This window comes from Cynocephalus volans, chromosome 2 (genome assembly GCF_027409185.1).
Source record: "Cynocephalus volans isolate mCynVol1 chromosome 2, mCynVol1.pri, whole genome shotgun sequence".
NCBI lineage: Eukaryota > Metazoa > Chordata > Mammalia > Dermoptera > Cynocephalidae > Cynocephalus > Cynocephalus volans.
The window spans coordinates 184,760,351-184,768,513 of record NC_084461.1 but is presented as its reverse complement, the minus strand read 5'-3'; the positions used below and the strand labels follow the sequence as shown (position 1 = coordinate 184,768,513).

At 39.4% G+C, this 8,163-nt stretch overlaps 1 pseudogene; it reads left to right on the top strand.

Annotated features, from left to right (window-relative positions):
* The first annotated feature begins 1,110 nt into the window (after window positions 1–1,110).
* LOC134370720 (activated RNA polymerase II transcriptional coactivator p15-like) lies at window positions 1,111–1,506 on the top strand (annotated as a pseudogene).
* Window positions 1,507–8,163: the final 6,657 nt, after the last annotated feature.

The following is an 8,163-nucleotide window of genomic DNA, read 5'->3' as shown; positions in this document are numbered from 1 at the left end:
GTACAAATCATCTAAGGATTTCTAGAGCCCTATTGTTTGGGGAAGTCCTAACAAAGAGCCCATGAAAGATTATTTCTCATACTTAGTAAACAGGGGAAACAGCAAGAGCTAAAGTGTTCTGTCCAGTAATTATTTTTCAACCTTTTAGCCCAGAATTAACACACAAATGCCACAGACAATTTACTCCAAAAACTTTCAGACTTCTCCTTTGGCAATCAAACATTTGAAGAAAAAAAAGTCTAATCTGTTTTTGATTTTTTTTGGCAGCTGGCTGTTACAATCAAATATATATTTTTTTCAATTAAAAAAAAGCAAAAACCGGGCCATTTTAATACCTTCGTAAGCCCTAGGCATTTTTACTTTAGATACCGCAGCCAAAAAGTAAACATTTCATATTATATTATACTTCGAAAGGTACCCACATTAAGTGCAATTCCCTATATCATAGTTGAGGTGGGTACCAGTTTATGTATTGTCTTTCATAGATATTAAAATATTTAGGGGCCCTAGCCCCACCCCGTCCCCCCACTCCCACTGCAACCAGGCCAGCAACAGAGCCAGCTATGGGCCAGCCCCACCCCCAACAACATCTAATAATGTACCTATTATTAAAAAAAGAAGAAAAGAAATCTTAATACAAAAACAGTTTTAAAGTTTTTAATCTCAATAATATTTCTTATGTTGATTACATGTTTAAATGATAACTTTTGGATATTTAGGGTTAAATAAAATATATTAAGTTCAAAAAACTTAAATTAAATTTGGTAATTTTCATGTATTGGATACAATTTTCTTTCTTTTTTTCTTTCTTTCTTTCATTCTTTTTTTTTTTTTTTTTTTTTTTTTTTACAATCTCAAGCATTGTGGTAAGTCTTTGAAAAGTTCATAAATCCTAACAACTGGACCTACAGAATCTCATTGACAGTATGACCCCGGAAAAAAAGAAAAATGACTTCTGATGATACCTCGTTCAAAGGGTGGTATGCATCAGAAACTGCATTCATTTTTACTTCATTTTTTAAAAACTACATAAAATATATAAAGCAAAAAAAATGCATTACCCTCTGTCAGTCAAGGAAGCAGGAGTTTGTTGGACTGCAAAGCTGAGCAATGTCTAAATCAAAGGAATTTTTTTCTTCGAGCTCTTCTGGCAGCAATTCTGAGAGTGAAGTTGACAAAAAATTAAAAAGGAAAAAGCAAGTTGCTCCAGAAAAACCTGTTAAGAAGCAAAAGACTGGTGAAACTACGAGAGCTCTGCTATCTTCCAAACAGAACAGTAGCAGCAGAGATGATAATATGTTTCAGATCGTGAAAATGAGTACATCAGAGACTTTAAAGGGAAAGTTATAATTGATATTAGAGAGTCCAGATGGATCCAAAGGGTGAAATGAAACAGGAAGAAAATGTGTTTCCTTAAATCTGGAGCAATGGAGCCAGGTGAAGGAACAGATTTCTGACATTGATGATGTAGTAAGAAAACTAAAATTCAAGCCATATAAAACCTGAACTGTTCTATTTGTTTTAATCTGTCTTTTTACATTAACTTTTGTTTTCTTAACCCTTGACTTGGTGTTGTCAGCACCACGCTCACCCAGTGAGCTAACCGGCCATCCCTATATGGGATCTGAACCCGTGGCCTTGGTGTTATCAGCACCACACTCTCCCGAGTGAGCCACGGGCCGGCCCCTTAACTTTTGTTTTCTAAATTTTGTTTTCCAACCCATTGTATATTTCAATTGCAGAACAATTTGTAAGATGAATACTTTTTTTTTTTTTCAATTTTTTTTCCCCTTGAGGCTGGCTCATCAGCAGTTTCAAACCCTTGACCTTGGTGTTGTGATCGCCACACTCTACCAAGTGAGCTAACTAACCAGTCCCCCTGTTTTCCTAATGTGCATTATTTAAAACGTTTTGAGTGAAGCTAATTGCCAACTTTATTAAGGAGGATTACTTTGTGCCCACCTAGTGTAAATGAAAATCAAGCAATTAAAAAAAAAAAAATGCATTAAGTACCAAACAAGATTTTTTAGCTGGCTGGTTAGCTCAGTTGGTTAGAGCACAGCCTTGGTAACACCCAGGTCAAGAGTTCAGATCCCTATACCAGTCAACCGCCAAAAAAAGAAAAAAAGATTTTTTAAAGTAGAAGCAATGGCTGCTGGGAGTTTATAATGTCTCTTCAAAAGAAAATGCTAAAAGACCAAGATAATATGAAATGGACTTCACTGATTTTGAACAAGGCCAAATAATAATAATCAATCAAGAACTCAATGCAAGTATGGTATCCACCTCCAAGATAACTCCAGTGATCCCCACCTCCTGCTATTCCTGTTCATAGTGTACTCTCCTCCCACTATGAACAGGGCTGGCCTGTGCAACCAATAGGATACTCTGGAAATGTAGGCATCTGACCTCCAATGCTAGGTCATGAAAGACATTGCACCTTCCACCTTGTGCTTGCTTGAATGAATCACTCTGAGGGATGTTGGCCACCATGTTGTAAGGTCACTCAAACAGTCCTATCAAGAGGTACTGATGGTAGCATCATCTTGTCAAACGTGGGTATAAGCCACCTTGGCAGCAGATTCTACAGCCCCAGTCAGATATGCAGCCAGAACCACCTAACTAAGCCACGCTCCAATTGCTGACCCACAGATTCTGCGTGATTAAGCTGCTAAGTTCAGGGATAATTTGTTCTGCAGCATTAGACATCTAATACAGCAGAGAGAGTAAGTGATCAGTGAACACAGGGTACGTAGGAGGTATGGATGGTTACCTACTCAGAGACCATACCACCTGTCCTCCTTCCTTATGGAAGCTCCATTTTGTTTAAGAATTCTCCTCATGTCCACTTGGTTCAGGCATGGTGATCCCACCCCCACAAGAAGATCCCGGTTAGTCTTGGTCAGTCATTTTCCACCATTCCCTTTGCTGGCAAATGGGTTAACAACAAGCATTTGCTCAATGCCTGGAAGTATGAAAATACTGTTATTTTCAAGCTTTTAATATTGTTTTAATTCCTCATTTTGAGAAAGATGACTCGTTCTTAGAAAAAACTTCAGTGAGTGTTTTGGCCCAGTGAAAAAGCCAAAATTCTACTCTGGAATGAAGTTTGAAGAATGAGAAGGTAAAACTGCAAACTAATGTAAACGCTGTCTTCATTGTGGGCAGGACTGCATCTCTAGAGGTGACAATGATGTTCCCTAGGTGTGAGGTAAATCCTTTTTTCCCTGTACACTGGTCCCCCACAGAACAGGATGGGGTTTGGCTCTGGGTTTGGAGGGTATAGCTAAAAGTATTACTGCAGGGCCAAAGAAGGATGTCAGGTCTAGACCAAGGAAAGAGATGGCTTGCCAGGCCCTCCAGGGGAGGAGCGTGATATCTGCAGCACACAATTGTGATCTCTCTTCCACACTGCAATCCCTTCTATTACCCCTACGTCTGGCTATACCAAGGGAAGAGCTGGGTCCCTGACGCAGCACAGAGGAACCACGTGCAGGATGGCAAGAGGTCTTGAACAGAATCTCCTGAGGCAGTCAGCGGGCTGAGTGAAAAGTGTCTATTAGCACTTATTAGATTTGTGGAAAGTGTAGCATTCTTCAGAAACCCCCAAAAATACCAGAGAGGAGAAACTGGTAATTGGACTTCCTAAAGGCAGGTATGGACAGTGCAGAACACACTGTTGTCACATGGACTTTAAAGGAAATGCTGACCATAAATATTGGCCTTCAATTACACCAACCTGCCCTCTCCCACCTCCATTAAACTCAGTCACCCCCCTTCCATATTCTATCCTAATGGGCTTCACCCTTCACTTTCTGGAGTTTGGGGGGGTTTCTGTACATTTTGAGTTTCACTTGACAGGTTATAAATACATCCTGTTTTTCTCTGAGGAAGAGATAAATGCATCCTAATCTTTGTTTCCTGTGATAACTTGGGTTCTAACCACAGAGGAAAAAGAGCAATAAGAACTAAAAAACAAAAAAATAAATTCTATAACTTCAACAACAATAGAAAGAACAAGCATGTAACCCAATTCTGGCCAGTGAGGGCAAGTCTGCTGAGAGGACTTCTGGGAAAGATTGTCTTGCTTCTAATGAGTCACAGGAAAGAGATGTCAACTTTTCTCTCACTTGGCCTTGTCAGGTCTGCTTGTGATGTCTGGAACTGCTCAGCCTTCTTGGTGAGACGAGAAAAAAAGTGACATACAGAAGAGGCCAGAGCCCTAGCTCTGAATGTCTTTATAGAAAGATAAAATATTTCCCTATTGTTTAGTTCAATTGGGTTGAGTGCTGTATTAATGGAAGCATTCCAATATAGTAGGGGGTCAATAAAGCTTTGATTAAATGGATAACTGCATTTGCCAAAAATAAGTAATGGTAGTGATGAAACTTTATTTTTTAATGTATTTGAAGCTTGATCTTCCTCAGTACAATTATGTGGTACTAATTCGATTGAAAACTATCTCACCCATTTAATGACAGCAATTCTTTATTATTTCGGTGTCTGGCTGGTACAGGGATGGACCCCGGCACTTGGAGTTATCAGCACCACACTCTGACTGACTGAAATAACCGGCCAGTTTGATGACAATTCTTTAAACTGATGGTTCCCAACCCTGGCTGCACATTAGATTCACTAGGAGAGTCTTTAAATATACTGATGCCTAGGCCCCACTCCAGACCAGGCATTTGGTATTTGTGGAAATCCCTCCAGCCCAGTCTCCCTGCTTGCTGACTGCATTTCAGCCATACAGGTCTCCTCTCTGTTCCTCAAATATACCAAACTTTCCCAGCACTGGGGCTCCAGCGCTACTTTCCACTGCCACACCCTTTGCAAAGCTGCCTATGCTCATCTCTCAGGTCTCAAATAGTCTCTTCCCAGAAAGCGTCTTCTGATCATCTGACAAGTAGGATTGCAAACCCCCCCATTCAACCTGATGATCTCATAGCTCCTGTGTCATGTGTCATTATTATTACCAAATAAAGGAATAGAGCTAAGCTATTTGAATAAACAGCTTCAGAACAAAACAGAAAAATTGATGAGATTTCAGGGAAGACAGATCATTTCTACTTGGAACACTTAAGGCTTTGTGGAATCTTTGAATTAGGTCTTGACATTGGCTAGCATTTGATTTGTTGAGATGGGAGTGGTGGCATTTTAGAAAGAGGTGATAGCTTGAGTGTAGGAGGGAGGTAGAAAATGGCAGAGAGTATATGGAGAAGAAGAAAGTGGCCGGCAGATAAGGGAAGCGGCAGGTGAGGGGGGACGGGGAGGAACTTTTGACGGGTTAGACTTGATAAGATAAAACAGGAAATAGAGGGTCTCCTTTGAACAATAGCTACAATAGGTGTTATAGAGTAATTCCAGCTTGAGTGGAACCGGATATGGCTGCAGGACTGAAAGAGCAGCTCATTTTAGGTAGAAAAAGAAAGTAAAAGTCATTGGGGGGGGGTGTCAGTGAATTAACTTCTACTCATGAGGAAACAAGCCTCTGGAAGGAGATAAAAGTATAAATTGCTTGGTCAACCACAACCGCTTGGGAGCGCTGCAAGCTTCATGACGAAACCAAAATCTGTCCCAGCAGCTCCCTCTTCTGGCAGAAATAAGTACTGCATGCTAAGAGGGTTGACCCCTTTAATTAAAAGGCATTTGCCAGTCTCTGAACAATATACCTGAATGGGGGTCATATTTACAATAACTTAGGATTTCGTTGTGCTTTCAGGTAAAACATAAAAGAAAAACTACTTAAATACAGCCCATGTACTTTTCTTCTGGTTTATTCAAAACTTACACAATCATACCTATGTAAGTGAATCTTACGTAGTAATTCGAGTGTGAAAACAATTTTGGTGTGCTTCAATAATCAGTTCTGACTGCTTCGTTCAGTTGGTTAGAGCACAGCCTTATAATACCAAGGTAACGGATTCGGGTCCCTGTACCAACCAGCCACCAAAAAATAATAATAATAATAAAATGGTTAAAGTGTTTGGAACATATGAGATTACCAGCTATTCAAAAAGTTACATTTAAAAGAAAAATTACCATGGGACAATAACAAATAATCATGAATTAATTATAAAAATAAGTGCTGAGATGGATCTTTACCCCCAAGAACTATTAAAATAGAAATCTTGTATGTTATCCCTTCAAAATCTTTATGTAAAGCATGCTTTTAATATGACGTTATAAAAGCAGATTTTTCTCATTGTTTTCAAGTTCTCTTGAAAGTTTGTTTGTTTTGTAGCTGGCTGGTACAGGGACCCAACGCTGGACCTCGGCGTTATTAGTACCACCCTCTAACCAACAGAGCTAACTGGCCAGTCCACATTCTACATTTTTTTAAAAAATCAGAATTAAAAAACAAAATGAAGAGTATGATACTGTGATGCCTTTAACTTGCCAGTTCCAGACGAAGCAACCTTTTTTTTTTCCTTTTGGCAGCTGGCCTGTATGGGGATCCAACCCCTTGACCTTGGTGTTATCAGCACTCTGCTCTCCCAAATGAGCTAACAGCCAGCCCTCAATTTAAGTAACCTATCCTACAGAAATATTAATATACAAAAGATAAACATGAAGATGCACTTTGCAGCAGCACTGTAATAACAAAAAGCTGGAAACAAATGTTGGTGAACAGGTTAAATAAATCATACGCCATCCATACAAGATTATTGAAAAGAATGAGGTAAACCTGGATATGCTGGCATTGAAAGATGCCCATCATTATTTTGTCAAAAAAAAAAAAAAAAAAGCTGAAAAATGTTATGCTGAGAATGGGCCGATTTGTATGTGTACACATACACACATGCATAATAAAGACTGACTGGTTGGTTCAATTGGTTAGAGCATAGTGCTCATAACACCAAGGTCTGGGGTTTCACCCCGTGCCAGCCAAAAAAAAAAAGTACACATGTACATAGTAAATATGGAGTATTTGTTACACAAGAGAAAAGTCCAAAAGAGTACCAAATTTAAAAGTAGTCATCCCTGGGAAATAAAATTGGGTGATTAAAACAGGTGAATTACTATCACCTTTGACTTTATAAGCCTGCATACACACAACATATAAGCCATACACTGTAATCAGAAATAGTAAGAGGCAGGGCCGGCCCGTGGCTCACTCGGGAGAGTGCGGTGCTGATAACACCAAGGCCCCGGGTTCGGATCCCATATACGGATGGCCGGTTCGCTCACTGGCTGGGTGTGGTGCTGACAACACCAAGTCAGGGGTTAAGATCCCCTTACCGGTCATCTTTTAAAAAAAAAAAAAAAAGAAATAGTAAGAGGCAAATATATTCCTAATTAAAGTTTTTCCTGGGAGTGAGTTTATATGAAAATTTTAGTTTCTATGTCACTCATTTCATTGTGCTTGTATTGCTCTAACTACTTTTCAAAACCTTTCTAGTACCTACACCTGTAACTAGCAATTCCTCTCAGTGAACTTTAAGCACTTCAAGGAGTGTTCTTTGTTGACTTTTGAATTAAGTATCCCCACCCCTAGAACTCACACAGCTGTCAAGACTCCAATGCCAAAATCCTTCTGGCTCTGTGCAAAGCACACAGGTCTTAAGGGATACTGAGCTGTAAGGGATGACCCAACCTCATGTTATTAAGAACAGTATTGTTACCCACTATTCTTGATTTCTGGTTTTAGTTTTGAAGCCAGTTTTCAAAAAGCACTCAACACTTTTTAAGGAACCTTTCAATACCTGTCATCCAGAGTGAACATCTTCAAGACACTATTTAAGGACTTTACACCAAGGCCACTCAGATTTTAATGAGCACTAGTTACAGAAACTAGCATTCTAAATGGGAAGCAATTACAGGGCCTGGTGGTTTGTTCCTTGGGTTCTTCCAAGGTTGTTTCTTTACCTATGTGCATTGTTAAGTCATGGAAATTATAACACACATTAGATGCATTAATGACATCAAGTGAAAACCCACAATAAATTCACACAGGGTTAGCTGATTTCTCAATCTGCATTAATTTCAGTTACTGATCTCTAAAGCTAGGATTGGTTTAAACCTGTTCGCTCCTAGTTACAATTGGTAGAAACAACGCAAATTTCTACAGCAAAGGTTATGTATGGATCCCCTCAAACTGAAGGGGTGTTGCTCTTGGGAGAAATCTTAAGCTTTTTAACATACCTCTGGATGATTTCTGGG